The sequence below is a fragment of the Danio rerio genome, chromosome 3 (genome assembly GCF_049306965.1).
Source record: "Danio rerio strain Tuebingen ecotype United States chromosome 3, GRCz12tu, whole genome shotgun sequence".
NCBI lineage: Eukaryota > Metazoa > Chordata > Actinopteri > Cypriniformes > Danionidae > Danio > Danio rerio.
In genome coordinates, this window is record NC_133178.1 from 2,897,745 (window position 1) to 2,917,229 (window position 19,485).

The 19,485-nt window shown below is 39.5% G+C and overlaps 1 protein-coding gene across 2 annotated transcripts in view; it reads left to right on the forward strand.

Moving 5' to 3' along the window:
• LOC141381087 (uncharacterized) overlaps nt 1–19,485 on the forward strand; it is a 460,537-nt gene that overhangs the window by 168,475 nt on the left and 272,577 nt on the right. The window lies entirely within an intron of this gene.

The following is a 19,485-nucleotide window of genomic DNA, read 5'->3' on the forward strand; positions in this document are numbered from 1 at the left end:
GTTGAACATCTCATGCAAAAGACAGCATCCACTGACAGTCTAGTGTCCCCTTCACTCTTACTGGGGCATTAGGACTCACACAGACCACAGGTTGAGCGCCCCCTGCTGGCCTCACTAACACAACTTCCAACAGCAACCTAGTGTTCCCTAGTAGTCTCCCATCCAGGTACTGACCAGGCTCAGCCCTGCTTAGCTTCAGTAAGTAACCGGTCTTGGGCTGCAGGGTGACATGGCTGTGGCTAAGGCTTTTACACTGTAAAAGTTCCTGTTACGTCCTTTTAGATGTTAATATTAAACTAGGAGTAGATGACATAACATACAATAGTTTAATGTGTGTGAGAAGCGGATGGAGAAAGAAATAAACTGAACCAAATAACACTGCAATTATTTATTGCCCATACATCCAATGAAACCAGTGAAAATATATTATACAGTGAAAGAAAAATGTTTACAATGATTAAATGATAAATTACCTGGGTGGAGAGGAAGTAGTTGAATGTGCTTAAATAAAAGAAATAAATATAACAAAACTCAGTAACTGTTTTCACCAAACTGAACTAAATATGAAAACCAAACGTCTTAACTGCTCTAACTGAAAACAAAACATACAGAAAACAGCACATTCTCCTGAACCTAGTGAACTAATACAAAATATCAAAGTGTTGTATATGTATATCGCGCAACTTACTCACTCCTACACCTCTCTGATGCATCACTCAAACTTGTCAGTTAACTGGACAAGTTCACAAGCAAATATATTGCATTATTAAATCGCAAACTTTAGACAAGAGCAGTAAACAAGCAAAACACATTCTCTCAGACTATCCCTCGCAAGAGAGACTGTCCTCACAGAGACCCACAGAAAGAATAAGAGCGAGAAGTGGCGAGAAGGAAAGAGACCGAGAGAGAGAGAGATATCGCCATTGCAGTTTGGGCTCGGCTTTTAGGCAAGGCAAGGCAAGGCAAGTTTATTTATATAGCACATTTCATACACAATGGCAATCCAAAGTGCTTTACATAAACAAGAATAAAAGAAACAAGTAAAATAAAAATAAAAACAATAATAAAAATGCATAAAAACAAAACATAAAAACAGGTAAAATGTGATATAAAAGAATGAAGAAGAAGAGAAAAACATAATAGTGCAATCTGTCGGACGCAGCACAGTGCTCATTCAGTAAAGGCACAGCTAAACAGATGTGTTTTCAGTCTTGATTTGAATGTGCCTAATGTTGGAGCACATCTGATCATTTCTGGAAGCTGATTCCAGCAGCGAGGGGCATAGTGGCTAAAAGCCGATTCACCCTGCTTTGACTGAACTCTTGGAACTTCTAGTTTATATGATCCTAATGATCTGAGTGATCTGTTAGGTTTGTATTGAGTGAGCATATCTGTGATGTATTGAGGTCCTAGGCCATTTAGTGATTTATAGACCAGTAATAATACTTTAAAATCTATTCTGAATGTAACTGGCAGCCAGTGTAAAGACCTGAGTACAGGTGTGATGTGCTCTGATTTTCTGGTTCTGGTCAGAGTTCTGGCTGCAGCGTTCTGGATGAGCTGCAACTGTCTGACTGTCTTTTTAGGAAAACCAGTGAGGAGTCCATTACAGTAATCCACCCTGCTGCTGATAAAAGCATGAACAAGTTTCTCTAAATCTTCACTGGAAACAAAGCATCTGATTCTTGCTATGTTTTTGAGATGATAGTATGCTGATTTACTGACTGCTTTGACATGACTGTTGAAACTCAGATCTGACTCCAGAGTCACACCAAGATTCTTGACCTTATTTTTTGTCGTTTGACCTTTAGTGCCAAGGTAAGCATTTACCTTGAGAACCTCATCTTTGTTTCCAAACACAATCATCTCAGTTTTCTCTTTGTTTAACTGAAGAAAGTTTTGGCACATCCAATTGCTCATTTCATCAATGCATTGGCAGAGGGTGTCAATGGGGCTGTAGTCATTAGGCTGTAAGGCTAGGTAGATCTGAGTGTCATCAGCATAGCTGTGGTAGGAGATTTGGTTCTTTCTCATTATTTGGCTTAGAGGGAGCATGTAAAGGTTGAACAGCAGAGGTGCCAGAATCGAGCCTTGTGGGACTCCACATGTCATGGGTGTCCACCTCGACCTGTGGTTACCTATACTGACATGGTAACCTCTACCTTCTAGGTAAGATCTAAACCATTTGAGGACCGTGCCAGACAGCCCAACCCAGTTTTCCAGCCTATCCAGACGTATGCTGTGATCGACAGTGTCAAATGCAGCACTGAGATCCAACAATACCAGCACTGTTATTTTACCTGAATCTGTATTTAGGCGTATATCATTGATTATCTTTATAAGAGCGCTCTCTGTACTGTGATGTGCTCTGAAACCAGATTGAAAATTGTCTAAACACCCCTTTAAGTTTAAGAACTTGTTAACCTGGTTAAAAACAACTTTTTCAATGATTTTGCCAATGAAAGGGAGATTTGAGATTGGCCTGTAATTGCTCAATAGGGTGTTATCCAGGTTGCTCTTCTTCAAGAGGGGTTTAACAACTGCAGTTTTAAGTGAGGTTGGAAAAATCCCTGAGAGAAGTGAAGCATTTACCACTTTTAGGGGATCCATTTCTAAACAGGTAAACACCGTTTTGAAGAATGATGTGGGGAGCGTGTCAAGACTGCAGGTTGATGTTTTCATAACTTGCACAATTTCTTCTAAGATTTTGTCGTTAATTGCCATGAAATCAGACATAATGTCTGACTTCTCAAGTTGTGGTTGAGCTTGTTTGATATCGACACAACTTGACTGATTGGATGAGCTGATTGCCTTTCTGATATTATTGATCTTATCAGTGAAGAAATGAGCAAACTCATTACATTTGCTTTCAGAGAGGAGCTCACTTGGAATCTGACTGGGGGGGTTTGTAAGTCTCTCTATCGTTGCAAAGAATGTGCGAGCATTATTTAAGTTGCTGTTTATAAGGCTTGAAAAGAAAGTCTGTCTAGCAGTGTTTAGTTCCATATTAAAAGCATGAAGACTGTCTTTATAGATGTTATAATGGACTACTAGTTTCGTCTTTCTCCACATACGCTCAGCTTTCCTGCACTGTCTTTTCATCATTTGTACTCTCGGTGACCTTGTCCAAGATCTCTTTTGCCTGCCAGTCATCTTCTTGACTTTAACAGGAGCGATGTCATTTATGACATTCTCAATTTTAGAATTGAACAAATCAAGGAGAGAATCAACAGAATCTGCAGATATACTTGGTGCTAGTGATATGGCCTTCATAAACTGCTCACTGGTGTTCTCATTTATGCATCTCTTTCTGACAGAGACAGATCTGTCTTTAATAGCTGGAGTGATCAATATATCAAAAAAGATACAGAAATGATCAGATAGTGCCACATCCTTAACAACAGTCGATGAAATGTGTAAACCCTTAGTTATAAGTAGATCAAGAGTGTGTCCACGATTGTGTGTGGGTCCTTGAACATGCTGAGTCAGATCAAAAGTGTTAAAAACAGTCATCAGTTCTTTTACAGCATTGATTTCTGGATTATCAATGTGAATATTAAAATCCCCAGCAATACTAAAATAATCAAATTCAGAGGTTACTATTGATAACAGCTCTGTAAAATCCTCAATAAAAGCTGGAGAATATTTTGGAGGTCTGTAGATAATGATCAGTAAGATGCGTGGAGACCCTTTTAGTGCTATACTCAGATATTCAAAAGACAGATAGTCACCAAATGACACTTGTTTACACTCATACACATCTTTAAACAGGGCAGCGATGCCTCCACCTCTCCTATTAGCTCTGCAAACACTCAAAAAGTCAAAGTTTAAAGGAGCTGCTTCATTCAGAACTGCTGCGCTACAACTGTCATCCAGCCAAGTTTCATTTAAAAGCATAAAATCAAGGCAATTTGTGTTGATAAAATCATTGACTAAAAGAGACTTATTGTTGAGTGATCTGACGTTTAAAAGCGCTAACTTAACAGTTTTAGCTGTTTTTTCTATAGTAGTCTCAGATCTACATTTAATAGACACTAGATTTGAATGATTTGCTAAACGGCCTGATGAAGTCTTTGGTTTTTTGTCACTTAACACAACACATATCTGCTTAGAGAAAGCTACAGACACACTGGGTTCCTGCTTGTTCTGAAAACATTTGATAAAGACACTGTTATCTAAGCAGGTCCCCGACACACATCACAGAGAGCTCTTGTGTTCACCAGCTGAAGATGGGGCGTTGTTGTTTGGGCCCTGGCAGTGTGATCGGAGGGCTCTTCCAGGTGGGCTCATAGGTGGTTGTGGAGCAGGCCGCTTTTTGGTTGGTAACTGGGGGCTTGCGGCAATGGAGTGTGAAAGTTTAGTTCCAGCACACACCAGTTCCTCCATCTTTTTTGAAAAACCCAAGAGTGGTGAACATTGTGACAATGAGAACGTGTCCGGTGACAGAGGCTGTGCATCTGGAGATTCTGTCTGCAGAAATATGTTTTCCTGAGGATAATTTTTGAGTGACGAGACTTGATGCTGTTCTGATGCGTCACAGTTTGCTTGTGTTGAGCAGAGGGCAACTGATAGTGTCTCTATCAACATTGGGTGTTTTGGCTGTGTGGCATTATCACTGTCCTTGGGTGATTCGTCAGCCACAAGTCCACTCAGGAGCTGATTTGAGGTCCTGTGGTCATCTGGACATTTGCTAGGTGTGTGTTTGCAATTCAGTTCAGTGGCATACACAGCGGATGGATGATTGAGGGAGAAAAAAATATTGTCCTTTAGCACCTTTGCACCAAGTTTGTTTGGATGAAGGCCGTCTGATGTAAACAGCTGTCTTTGGTTCCAGAAGAGATTGAAGTTGTCGATGAAATTCAGTCCTTTCCTGTAACATGTTTTCTGTAGCCATACATTTAGACCAAGAAGCCGTGAAAACATATTTGTCCCTCTTGCAGGGAGTGGTCCACTTATGAACGGCTGAACCTTCAATCTTTCAGCTGTTTCCAAGAGCTCACAGAAATCTTTCTTGAGCAGTTCTGACTGTTCCTTCCGAATATCATTCTTCCCCACATGGATGATAATCCGTTTTGCAGTACTGTGTTTTTTCAGAATTTCCTCAAGCTCTTTGTTTACATCAGAAACTGTTGCATGAGGAAAGTAGTATGTCATTGTAGATCTGCTCCTGAAATTCTTGATTATTGAATCTCCTACGACTAGTGTTCTTATTTCCGGTGTGATCGGAGCAGAATGCCGCTGTCTAGTCGGCCTTGAGCCTCTGTTCCATGCAGAATTAGTTGCTGAATCATGCGATCTCTGTCTGACTGCATTTGGGGATTCTTCACCCATATTACTCAAAACTTCATATCTGTTCTGAAGCTGTATTTGAGTCCGAGCTGTATTTGGGGTAGAAGACGCTAATGCGGCAGCGTATGATCTGACCCCTCGAGTACCCTTTGGTCTCGCACCTTGTTTATGCCAATGCTCATTTTCAACAGTTTTATTCTGTTTCTTTGTGCTCAAAACAGTAGCAGGAACAGATTTATGGGACTCACCGGCTGTGTGCTGAGAGAATCCACAATGAAGCTGAAGTTCTGGTCGGATCGCAAGCAACTTCGTTTCAAGAACTGCAATCTTTTGTAGAAGTTTGTGGCAGTTTGTACAGCAGTGAGAATCTGAATTAATCCGATCCAGAGGCATTTTCACAGCCGTGTCTTCCCGTCTCCGAAATGTAAGCAGCTGATAGCTGGTAGCGGGAGGATTGTTTAGACCGTAATTCCCCTCTTGTTAGTAAAGCTGTATTCCAGAAAGTTTGTAGAATCGATGCTGATCTTCAAGCCGTGTTGTTTGAGCACTGTGCTGATAGGCTCAAGTTAAAATTAGGGTATAAGATATAAAAGCAAGAGTGCGAAGAGCGGAGCAGTGGGCAAAGACGTCCGAACAGTAGCAAAGCAGGAAGTAAAGAAACGCTACGCCAACCAGCGATTGGTGGCACAAACCCAGCGTCAGCGGCCAACGTCATCAACCTGTAACACATGCATGAAACGACACACCCACTTACAAACGAACGCACACACTTATCCAAAATACGTTCTGCAAGGGAAAGTTACAATCATTCTTACTGTTCAAACTGTCATAGATTATTAAAGACACAAACCCCTCACTGCAAGTCCACTGCAAACCTCCTAATTCCTGCAGCACGAGGACTTTATGATTGTTTATTAGCGTCAAAAGTGGCTGATCTGTTTATTGAATTATTTGACTGTGTGTCACTGCATATAACGCGACTAAAACTATATAACTAATGAAATCTTTACTGTGCTGAGCGAGAGCGCTTTTTACTGAACTCATTTTTAATGAGCTCATCATCGGTGACATAAGCGTGCTCAGGCTCCGATGCAACGAGTAAAATTAAATAAAACTGTACTTTTCCAAAAGGAAGCCCTATGTTAACAGTATCCAGAAGCACCGTCGACTTTTTTGGGCTTGGTGGAAAGGTGCACTGTGGTCAGATGAATCAGAATTTCAGGTACTGTTTGGGAAAAACGGACACCGTGTCCTCCAGACCAAAGAAGAAAAGGATCATCCAGAGCAGGGGTGTCAAATGTACGGCCCCTGGGCTGGATCAGGCTCGCAAATGAATTTAACGCGAGATGATTCTGTAACCTCAAAATTTTTCAATAAAATATGCTGCTGTTCCATTTGTGTCCACTGAATGGCGCAACAGCAAACTTAATTTCATCCCATCTAGAGGCCTGAATCAGCGTCAGTTTGACAGCCATCTCAGAGAGAAAGACCTCTCGCTCTGCACGTTTCCTACTGCTGGTTCTGTGTGTGCGCGATCTGTCACACAGAAATTCTCACATGCTCTGCAGACCCACTGAGACACGACTTTTCCGCCAAAATGCATCCGACCGCAGCTGACTGCGCGCACAGCCGTGAGAGAAACATTAAATGATTAATTATTTAATAAACAACTCGGATAAACTTTATACTCAGAGAGAACAAAATGACATCTATAATGGCTGCAAAGTATTTTTACACCATCAGAAAAGGTTAACCAACTAATTTGCCTTATTTAAATAATCTACACTTTTTATTCTAGTAGTTGGTATAATTTTTTTGCAATAATGTCTAACTTTATTTTTTTCTGATATTTATTTCTCATTTGCTGCATATTTTTATAATTGAATGATGCTAATACATTACATTCTTTATACATATCTAAAATGTTTTGACAATTCTGTAAATGTCATTCCAATATAGCAACTTTAGAGAGAGAGAGAGAGAGAAAGAGAGCAGAGCACCTTTTACCTGTCAGTGGGTGCACATGAAATAGATATACATAATTCTAGCATGCTTCATTTGTGAATTGATTTGCCTGTATAGATTACTCTGAAACTGGTGTGTATAAAAACTGAATGCAGAGAAGTGTATTTAAATTATATGCAACTGAGGAACGATGGTTTTGTTGAAAAGATAAAGGCAACACTATTTAAAGTCTGTTCCTACAATTGACAAACTATACCCTCATTCTGCCTTTACTACCTGATCATCTACCCTGGTAAGAGCCCTTTCTTTCACACTATTTCAGACTCTACATGTTAAATTCAGTGTAGCACTCGGAGGGTTTTTCAGCTACAGTGTTTAACATCACTGTATTTTTATTGAACTTTTATTGGCAAATCCTTTAACTAAGGGTCTATAATTACAATATATTGGGACTCACTTTATATTAAGTGTCTTTAACTGCTATGTACCTACATTAAATATATAAATACAATCTACTTCTGCATTTATAAATGTCCTGCAGAACACTTGGCCGGATACAGGTTGGGTTTGGGACAGGTTTGGTGGTATGGGTAAGTTTATGGAGGTGGTTTATGGAGTAAGAGATGATCAACAGTGTAATTATAAGTGTAATTACAGAAATGAATTAGAGATAAAATGACATGCATGTATTTAGTCAAGCAGAAGTACAAAGTAAAACATGCATTTACACAATAAGTACATTGTAGTGAATGATTAATTTCAGGTTAAGTAGTTAAGGCCACTGAATATAAAGTGGAAATAAATATTGTGTAATAGCATTATACCATGCTCCCTATATTTTCAGTTTTATAAAAATGTTCTACAGAGGATTCTAGTATACATTTGAATCCAGAAGCAATCATTTGAAACACTGTGTGCATAACATTTCTAAAAGAAAAAAGCAAAGCACATCAAATAAATATTAACTGGTTATTTTTCAGAGGATCCTGTAAAAATGAAGAGCCTGAGGTTTGTTCTGATCACTCTGTTTCTTGCTGTGATGGTGCCTGATGCCACACAGGTAAACGTTATTTATACATTTCATGCAATTACACACACCACTTGACTTTATTTGGAGTGCTTTATTGCAGATCATTTGCCTCTATGTCTTTTTCATCCTCACAGCAAGAATTTGGAGACATGCTTGAATTTCCAAGATGCGGTCATCTCTATAATCACTATGCTGTGTTTGTTGATGATGTGGAAATAAGAGGAAAGCTGCATGGGCAAAATATTTTTGAAATGACAAGTATGGCACGTCCTCTCACTCAAATTGCTTGAATGCTCACTATTCTTTCATTAAGCTTTGCACTACGCATTCTTCTTTCACAGTAAACCCATCTGGCTGCCGATTTAGTACCCTGGAACACTTTCCTGTAAATAACTATTTAGATGATGATGAACATCCTCCACAGAACGTGCAAGATATTGTACAGGCCATTGAACACCTTATGGATGGAGAATGTGGACGGTGGTGGCTTACAAATAATTGTGAACACATCGCCACATATGTTCGATATGGTGCGAATAATTCACAGTGTAATCAGGTATGCAATAAAATGTGTGTAAAATCAATACTCCTGACAGAAAGATTGTGGTCAATAATGATCTAATATGTTTTATGCAGCCAGGAACTGTTGCTGGACCAATATGCAGATTTTTCAACTACATAAACCGGAGACAAAGAGCATGCAGAAGCGGAAACCTTTCTGGACGTGCCGCCGCAGCTTGAACATCTCTATCTACACTTTTATCAATAATTGTTCCTCTTGCTAATTCTAAAGGAGACATTAATAAAGTTGAGAGAACGCAACGCATGTGCAATCTGTCCTGTTGGTTTGTTTTGTTAATAGTGTAAGAATGGGTTTTCACCACAGCGGTTCGAACTGTACTTCTGTCGAGTGACTAAGAAGTTATCAGCATGATGGTAAAAAAACTGTACATTTCTAGTCAAACCATTCTTCTGCAATCTCATACCAAAAATGGAAATAAGGGCAGTATTATTAGCTATAAATGTGGGAGAGTGATGATAGTATGTGATTGTATTCTATTCCAATATGGAACAATTAAATGTTGATGTTAAATCAAAAATAATTCACAAATACTTCAAAATGAAATGATTTAGTGACAACAATTCTTTATGGTTGTAACAGAATGAAATGTCTGTCACTTTTAAGGAAAGAAAAATACTTTTCTAAGGGATACTACAGGGCACTAGAGGGCGCTGGTGAGATACATAGAGGGTATAAAGGGTGAGAAGAAGAAGAGGAAAGAGGTCAGTTTTTTTATGAAACACATGGGCTGCGTTCGAAATCGACTACTCAGTAGGTACTGCATTTGAATTTAAACGTACTACTCAGCTGTTAGAAAAGTACGTTCTATACAGTATGAAGGTGAAAAGTATGAATGGAATTCAGACGTACTACATCCGCTATTTTGTCATGGTCACGTGACCTATCTGCGTCAATTGCGTCACTTTATTCCCATTCATGAATTCGCTCGCAGGGCATAATGGGATAGCGCAGCGTGCATGAAATGCACACTCTAGAATCTCGCCGGACGTAGTAAGTCATCCGGGTACTTCTCGCATACTGATTTTCGAATTCTATGAATTCGGACATACTACTCGGCTCGCATACTGATTTTAGCGTACTTTATAGTATGGAAGTATGCAGTTTCGGACGCAGCCATGGTTCTTTGAGGACACTTCAAACTAACAGTAATTTTGTGAAGTATTAGTTGAGAAACCTGGAGTTTTAAGCTCAACTTAAGGACTTTCATAATATTTTAAGGGTATGGTGTCTGATTAATCTTGGATGATTTTTTTTGGAGGCCATCATGCAGTTTCATTAAAACATTAACTGAGTTTTGAAGAAGCGGATCAGTGATTTTCAACGCACTCAATGTTTTTCACTCAAAGGGATCATCATCAAACAGCTAAGACATCATATGATTTTTTTCTTGTGTTTGGGAGATTTATTAGTTTTGTTTTTGAGTGCATTGTTCAGTGAACCAGTATGCTTCCATTCGGGTAATAAAATATACATGCATTGAATAAATATTTGCTAGCATCAGTATTTCACTAATATCCTAGTAGTAACCTTTTTTAAATGTGACTACAATGAATAAAACAATTGAAAAGTCACATGGTTACAACGGAATTAATTACAAAATAACTGTAAAACATGAAATGATAAAATATGAAATGACTTAAATTGTACCCAGCTTAAATGTAAAAAGAAAGTTACCTAAGAAAGAAAGAGACAGGGGGATGGATAGACAAAGAGAGTGAGTAGGCCTCAAAGAGCCTGAGAGCGGTAGAGTCAGAGAAGACAAACTGCAAAGCAGGAAAAGACCAGACCAAGAAAAGAGGCAGAGCAAAGTTTAACATCTACTTTGTCTCTTTCTTGACCATGTGACCAAAGCCCAAATACTGAGACTTTAGGTGTGTTTGACTTCATGCAGCGCTGCACAGATCAATCGAAATCTGTGTTAAGGTGGTGCATGCTGGTTAGAAATCTTGTCCGGAATGATGCTGCGCTTACGCCACGTGACTGTCACATGTGGCATCAAAGTACCGCGACAGCGCTCCGAGATCAGACGGCTGATTCAGACCGTGCAGCTTCTGAAGAGCGACTGCACAAGCTCTAATGACGGCACCAATATTACACGATTAGTCGAGTTCACCACATGACAACAAACACTTGTGTTTCAGGTTTATTATTGGACAAACTCTCTATCTTGTACACATCATGCTTATTAAAAGACTACAAAAATTGGACTGCAGTGTCATCTTTCGTTAAATATTCTGGTTAAAAAGGCTAGATTGTTTGCACAGGTTTATTTTTTACCTTTTTTTGTACAGACTGTTTACTGCATTTAGCTCCATGATCGATTTAAATGATATATTTTAGTGAATAACCTAAATATTAACTCAAATAGGTCTTACGGACTTGAAATAAAGTAATTTTGATCATTGATCCTGACACCCTAAAGTTTTCTTAACAAATTAAGTTAAAGAACTACTTTATTAAATAATTATAAAATGATTTTTAGGATTATAATACACACACACACACACACATATATATATATATATATATATATATATATACACGCACACATTTTTGGGCCGATAACCGATAATTCTTCAGACTTGGAGGCCGATAGCCGATATCTATAGATCGATATTTATAAATTTTTCAAAATTTCATATTTTTATACAGCAATTTCATAAAAGATTGAACTGCTCTAATGAACTAAACAGTCTATACTTAAAGCAAAAAAGCTATCATTTCAAAATTGCAAAGTGATTATAGTTCTATATTCACCATTTCACATAAATCAGCATGCAAAAAAATTATTTGCTTTTCTTCACAGCAAATGAACATGCAACTTGACTGTTGCATAAAATTAATAGGTTAAATAACAAAATGGGATTTCATCAACAAGCAAGTTAAATGTGTTTAAATAAGAAAATAAGAATAAGCTAAGAACTGAAACCAGCTCAAATGGTCTTGAATAAAACATGTTACAGTGATGGACACATGTACAAATATGACATGTCCGAAAAAACTTTTTTTAGAGGAGTTTTGACAGTTCAGAGCCACCGCACAAGCAAACAGCCAAATATAGATAGTATGTTTAGAAAATGCGGCACAGATTCATCCTATTTGACGTTTTAGATTCTTTTGATTATGTAGGTGCTGCTTGTCAATCAGACAACGCTTCTGCACTCATTCCTGCTGTCAATTGCGGGAAAATGATCGATGGAAAGTTTATGATAAACTGCTGTGAGTTTTACTCAACTGTAGAGGCAGAGTTGCCATCAGATTCAGATTTCCATACAAAACCTGCATTGAGCTGACTTTATGACAAACATAGAGCAGAATATAAAGAATGAGGGGCTGGCCGAGAGCCTCTATGACTGAATTCACCTCTCACCTCTCCCCTGTGCTACAGTGTGTGTGTGCGGTGACAGCTCTCACGCGAGCTCATCATAATCAATATGAATATTCTGATCAAACTGAATACATCTTCCATTAATAACACATGCCAAGCAAAGCGTTGATAATAACAAAAAATCAGATTACAAACAACCGTTATTTTTACACGTGTTGTGCGGGTCCTTCAACGGGACTGCTGGCTGCAGTTTGGGGTGTGTGTGAAGCGGAGAGGGAGAGAGAAAGGAGGAGCGGTTTTTGGGCAATGAGACTATTTTAAGTCACTGATTTGTTGCACCACGCAGAAAGTAATAAATATTTTGGACCAAGTTACATGCGTTCTCGTTCATTCACTGGCTGCAAATAAAAAAGAAGGCAGTTTACTCTGAAACTAACATTATTCGGCCCTGGAGTAAGAAGTAAATCTCCTCTGCTTTCTCTACACAACAAAGAGACAGAGCAGGAATTTACACATGTAATATTTTTCCTGAGGCGGTTTAAAGCAAAATACACAATGACACTCAATCAAACACATCTACAATGATAAGAAACATGTTTACTTGCTGAGTTATTAACGCACAGCAATGCTACGTGAAGAAATAAACAATGTGAGGAGAGACCCATTATAGTGCACTGGACAAGTCTGAACAAGTTCCGTCCACGCGTGCGCGGCAGGCAGGTCTGTACAATTACGTTATTTTTTTAGCTTAAAGATACGACCTAATTTAGACATCGAATCGATAACGATAATCTTAAAAATAGCATTTATCGGCCGATAACAATATGGCCGCCGATAAATCGTGCATCCCTAAATATATATATATTTCCTGTTCAGTTGTTTAAACCTGCTCTTTCTGGGAAACGTCTACTGAAAGTGTAGCTCGCGTATTTTAGGAATGTCCTTTTGTTCAATCTGTTTGGATTAAAGTGCTGTTTTAAAAATGCTTTAATTATCCAAAATAATCTTCATCATTCTTTAATACTTAATCAAAACACATTGTTTTGGGTTTTACACTAATATATTGGAAAGTTTTTTTTATTCCACGATCACACAACCTGAGCTTCCTGAATGGCCGCCGTTGCCTGAGCTTGCGAATGGCCGCCGCTGCATGAGCTTTCTGAATGGCCGCCGCCGTCCTGAGCTTCCTGAATGGCCGCCACCGCCTAAGTCCCAAGAATGGCTGCCAGTGCCTTGTGACTTGCCAGAGCCGTGTGACCTCCCAGAGCCTCCTGATCCACTGGGGTTTAAAGAACTGTCAGCGCATCCTGAACCTAGGCCTCCTGACCCACTGTGGGTGTTTGACTTGTCTTTGCCTGTGGGACCTAAGCCCCCAGACGTACCGCAGCTCCACGCTCCAGGCCCTCCGCAGCTCCACGCTCCAGGTACACCTCCCCTGTATGGTCCTGGCCCTCCATCCCTCCTCCCTGTTCTGCCTCCGCTCCACCTCCTGCCTATATATTTGGAGCATCTGGAATCCGCTCCTTAGAGGTAAACATTCACACACATAGGACTACAAATCTACTTGTAAATGGACTACATATTCAGTCATGCCACACACACACACCTGCTCCAAGTTTCCACTGATTACACTCGCACAGCTGAAGCTGCTCAAGGACTGACTCATGGACCATAAATACTGCTTAAACACAAACACTATTGCTGAGTCTTGTTATCTGCTACAGTGATCTACTATGTGTTTCCTTTGTTTGTCGTTGCCGTATTTTGATTCTTTGCCTTATTTATTTGTTTAATTCTGTTTGCTGCCTGCCTTTGACCATCTGCCTGTTATTTTGACTTCGACTCTGGATTGCCCTCATACATCTGTTTGCCCCTTTATTGACCACTGCTTGCCTAACGAGTCTAATAAACCTGCATGTGGATCCTCACCTCTGTCGTCAGTGTCATACCCCTGGTTACAATATCTCTCGTTTCCCCTTATTTCTCTCATGCATTTGTTATATATTTAATTAATAATTACCTTATTGTTTGAAAATAAACTATAGTTTGTAGAGACTGTATTCTGTTTTATTTGTAAATCTTTTGTTATAAAAAATAAAAAATGACGATGACGCTAAGTGATCAGTCATTATGACTGCAGTCTGGCTTGACGGCTCCGTTTTCAACTCTGCCCCTGCCTACGCTCGGCTAATCTCATTGATCACCAGCTGTGCTTCATGTCAAACGCACCTATTCAAACTGACCAATCAACATGTGACCACATCATAAAACCCCCAAAGTCCACACACCAGGCCCTGATCTCATCAGTATCTGCCTTTGGAATTTGTGTGAGCCTTCTTTGGTGAAAAGACATGTTTTGCCATATATATGCCATATAAACAAATGCTATGATCATTTAGACTCTTACAATACAATTGAAACCAACACAGTACACAATGTAGCTATTTATACACACACACACACACACACACACACACAAAAAAAATCTGAATTTAGCCAAAAATTTCACATGAAAAGATTTCTCAACTGGTTACAGTTAAACAACATTTTTTTGCTTGACAATGTTTGCTTGTTTCTCTTTAATGTTATGCCAGCTTTATGGCCATTTCTTTCTTGTCGGCTTAGTCCCTTTATTAATCCAGGGTCGCCACAGCAGAATGAACCGCCAACTTATCCAGCAACTTTTTACGCAGCGGATGCCCTTCCAGCCGCAACCCATCTCTGGGAGACACATTCACACACACACGCATACACTACGGACAATTTAGCCTACCCAATTCACCTGTACCGCATGTCTTTGGACTGTGGGGGAAACCGGAGCACCCCAAGGAAACCCACGCGAAGGCAGGGAGAACATGCAAACTCTACACAGAAACACCAACTGAGCCGAGGTTCAAACCAGCGACCTTCTTGCTGTGAGGCGACAGCACTACCTACTACGCCACTGCCTCGCCCCAGCCTTATGGCTATTCACATACATTATACTTCAGTTAAATGATAGCTTGTTTTTACATTGCATAACCCTGGCAGACATATATAACACTATTTCTCCTTTTGGACTCAACTCCAAAAATCCCATCAACAGAGTTCCCTGAATAAAAAAAGGTTTTGGTTATTAGGTTTGGTAAAGTACCGATATGTACACTTACAGTATAACCTTTCAGCAGTTGGTTACAAAATATAATCTTCCACATAAACATCTTTCTGCATTAGTACAACTTACTCTAAAACACTTGCATGATAGAGAAATGATACCCCTGTTTTATAAGACAACACTGGAAAATATAAAGGAAAATTCCCAATAATCTTTCCGAGATATTCAAGTATTTATCAGTGTTGAGGAATGGGAACATGCCTGTCTTTCAGCTCAAACTATTAACCTATGGTGAAAATGTTCTTTTGTAAGCTGTTTGGACAGAACTGTGTTTAGGTATAGTGTGTCCGCAGTCATACTGGAGTGATACAAATACAATAAAGCTCTTTTTTTTAAATTTCCTGACGTTAAAATAGGATTCAAATCTCTTCCATTTTGAGGCTGACTGCAACGTGATGTAGTTTACCTGCCCACCGAATTGACTGACAGCTGCATAATAACCTTTATCCATAGTAATGCGTAAAACCATATCAACGAGACAGGACGAGCGCAAAGCAACTGGGATTAAAAGATTTGTTCAGTTTGCCAGGATCATCAATCATCATCAAATGTGATCAAGTGTGAGTTTCACAAGTTTAAAATGATTTAAAACAGTGCACATGTGTAATGAATTACAGCGATTAACTTCAGCTTTACCTCATCAGCACAGCGCGTGTCAGAACAATTATTAAAGAAGACACTTCAATCCCGGTTTGTGGACGTTAAATCAGGTTTATTTTGTACATTAACATGACAGATATCCATACAGCAGTGGAGATTAGCCTGTATCCTGTCACATTTGTCACACACACATGCAAAAGTAGTGCAAAGCTAAAACATGCACTGTGTGTGTGTGAACTTTATAGCGACATTGTGACATTGACTGACAGGCCAACGCAATCTCATGGCAATTCATAACTTTTTGATTTAGTGGCTAATTCTTACAAATTCGTACGATCTAATTCGTTCGATTTAGTACGATTTGCTCATCACCCAATGTAGGGTAGGGTTGGGTGCCACGCCTCCTTTTTAAAATCGTACATTTTCGTACGAGTTCGGTTAGGGTTAGGGTAGCTAATTAGCCAAAAAAACTGACAAAACGTAAAATACTTACGTTTCCTTGTGAGATCAGGCTGGACAGGCACATTTGAACAGTGGACGGGGATTACTAGCATTAAAGACACAAAATGGGTAACCCAGGTGCCCTTTAATACTGGATGTACTACAATATAAATGGATGATGAGGTATCACACTACGTCTGTTAAATTACATAGGATTAAAGCCAATATTCCAGATTATTGCGCTTAGTGAATGTAATAAAGTTTATGGCCCTTTGGCCGCTGGGAAGAAGGAGGCGGAGAACCGACGGAGCTTTAAAATTATTTATTAATAACAATGACGGCAGCTCCTCACGGAGACTGCCGTCTAAACCAAAACAAACGGACGGCAGCTCCTCACGGAGACTGCCGTCAAACTGAAAGCAAAAGTAAAATATGTCCGGCCCAGACCTCTCCCGGCTTCCTGTGCCATCGGTCTTCCCTTTATGGTCCGGAGCTCCTTCCGTGAGATCCGAGGCAGGTGCGCACCGCAGGTGTATCCACTTACGCGGTGGCCTCACCCCGTTCCCACGGCTCTCGGCCACGCCTCCTCGCCACAGTGAAGTTTACTTATAAACTAATTTCGAGAGGATTGCATGCGTATGATTTACCTCAGCCAGTCAAGCATTAGCTAACCATGATCCTCCAATCATATGATTAATAAGTTACTATAAATAACCAGTCTTCATTCCATCTTCATCTTGAAGAAAGGTTTGGGGGGGGGGGGTGTCAAAGATTCAAATTCATATATAGGCCACTTAAGGCAAAGATTTGGCACTTATGGCAAAATGTAATCTTATTGGAATGTGAGCCCAATATGGAAAATGATCCATTTGGCCCAAATGACAAGACAAATGTGGGCTACAGTTGGCAAAATAGTGGCATAGTCATTTAAGGGTAATCTGGGTCTAAACCTAAGGTGGCTCACATGTGTAGTGCAAATGTGGCCCAGTTATCTTAGGACATATGTGGGCCACTTTTGGCAAATATTTGGCACAATAAGCTCTGGCTATTGCAGCTGTGAGCCTAATGTGGCCCAGAGAAATTTTGGCAAATGTGGCCCAGGTTTTTTAAAACATATGTGGGCCACTTTTGGTAAATTTTTGGCACAGTAAACTCTGGCTTATGCAGCCGTTAGCCTATAGTGGCCCAGAGAAGATATGTAGAATGTGGCCCAGTTATCTTAAAACATATTTGGGCAACTTTTGGTAAATATTCGGCACAGTAGGCTATGACTAATGTGGATTTGAGCCTACAGTGGACCAGAAAAGATATGACAAATGTGGCCCAGTTATCCTAAAACAAATGTGGGCCACTTTTGGCAAATATTTGGCACAGTTAGCTCTGGCTAATGTGGTTGGGAGCCTAAAGCGGCCCAGAGGAGATAAGGCAAATGTGGCCCAGTTATCTTAAAACATATGTGGGCCACATAGACTAGTCACAAACATGGAGAAAAGTGTTTGCTTTAGTTGGGCTCATAGCCCTGAACCTCTTAATATACATTTTATTTTGGGCTGCTGTAACTTTTAAGAGCCTTGCTTGAAACGTTTGTTCATTACAGCAAAAAAAAAAAAAAACAAGTGATGAAATAATATAATTCACTGATGTTTACCAATGTTTAAATCCATTATTAAATGTAATTGGCCAGATCTGAGCCAAAATCAAAGCAAACTGTGGCCCAGAATAGGGTCAGATCTGGTTCATTTGGTTGAATTCTGGCTAATACGTGGTATTGCTTTGGTTTATTTGTGGCCACGATCTGACAAATAGGATCGGACCGCCCTAGAGCCATTATTTCATTCAGTATGTGGTCCAGATGTAAGTGTCTGGTGTGGGCCGGATCTGGGCCAAAATAAAAGCAAACTGTGGCCCAGAATAGTGTCAGTTCTGGTTCATTTGGTTGAATTTTGGCTGATATGTGATGTGGCTATGACTTATTTGTGGCCCAGAACTGGCAAACAGTGCCATCATTCCATGCGGTATGTGGGCTGGATGTAAGTGTCTGGTGTGGGCTGGATTGAAGCCACATGAATTTTGCTAGCTGGGTCCTTATTCTGTTTTGAATAGTGTTTTATTTTTTAACTTAATTTTTTATTTAATTTTTTATTTTTTCTGTTCTGCTTTTTAAAGCAAATCTGTGCTTTATGCAGTGAAATAGTCAATGGTATTGTCTAAAAGTCACAAGCTTAAGCTCACTGATGACTGCACTGAAAATAAAACACACTAGAAGATGTGGAGATTATCATATGACATTATTTTGACTAAAGGGCTCAATACGTAAACCCACAGGTTTCAGTTTACATGTATAGAATTGTGCTAACACGGTCAGAGACATGAGTTTGATAACCAGGGAGAGAAAGAATTTATTAAACGTGCGCCCAAATGCCAAGTAAGTTGGATAAAAGTGTCTGCTAAATGCTCACATGAATAATCACATGAACAACAGTAATGGAGTCATAAATCTTGACCTGTTTTTGTTCCAGTCCATCTTCCTAAAGGTCCAGAGTCCTGCGCACTCTCCTGTGTGGCTCAGAGTTACATCTCTATGTGAGAAGAAGAGAGCCAGAGAGTAAAGCCCTGTTAAACATCACTGAACAAACATGAAGTATAGAGAGTCTCCAGAAGAGGGCAGCAAAACACAAGTGTTGTAGAATACCTGACCTGAACCCTCAGTGTAGAGCTATACAGCACGGGTGCCCAAACTTTTTTTGTACTGTATGTAGAGCTAAAAGCAAAATATCATTGAGAGCTGTGGGCTGAAGGTAAATATACCAAACTATATTACATTAAAGTTTCCATAGGTAATATATAAATATAATACTGTTTAACAGTGTTGGGCAAGCTACTTAAAATATGTAGTAAGCTAAGCTATTAGCTACTCTACTTAAAATGTAGCTTAACTACACTAAAAGCTACACCCTGGGAAATGTAGCAAGCTAAGCTAAAAGCTATGACGTTTTAAAACTAAAAATCCAGCATTAAAACATTAAACTCGTACTATCACTCATTTCTACTCAAATTGAATATTTTACGTGACAGTGATATGCTTTCACAAACAT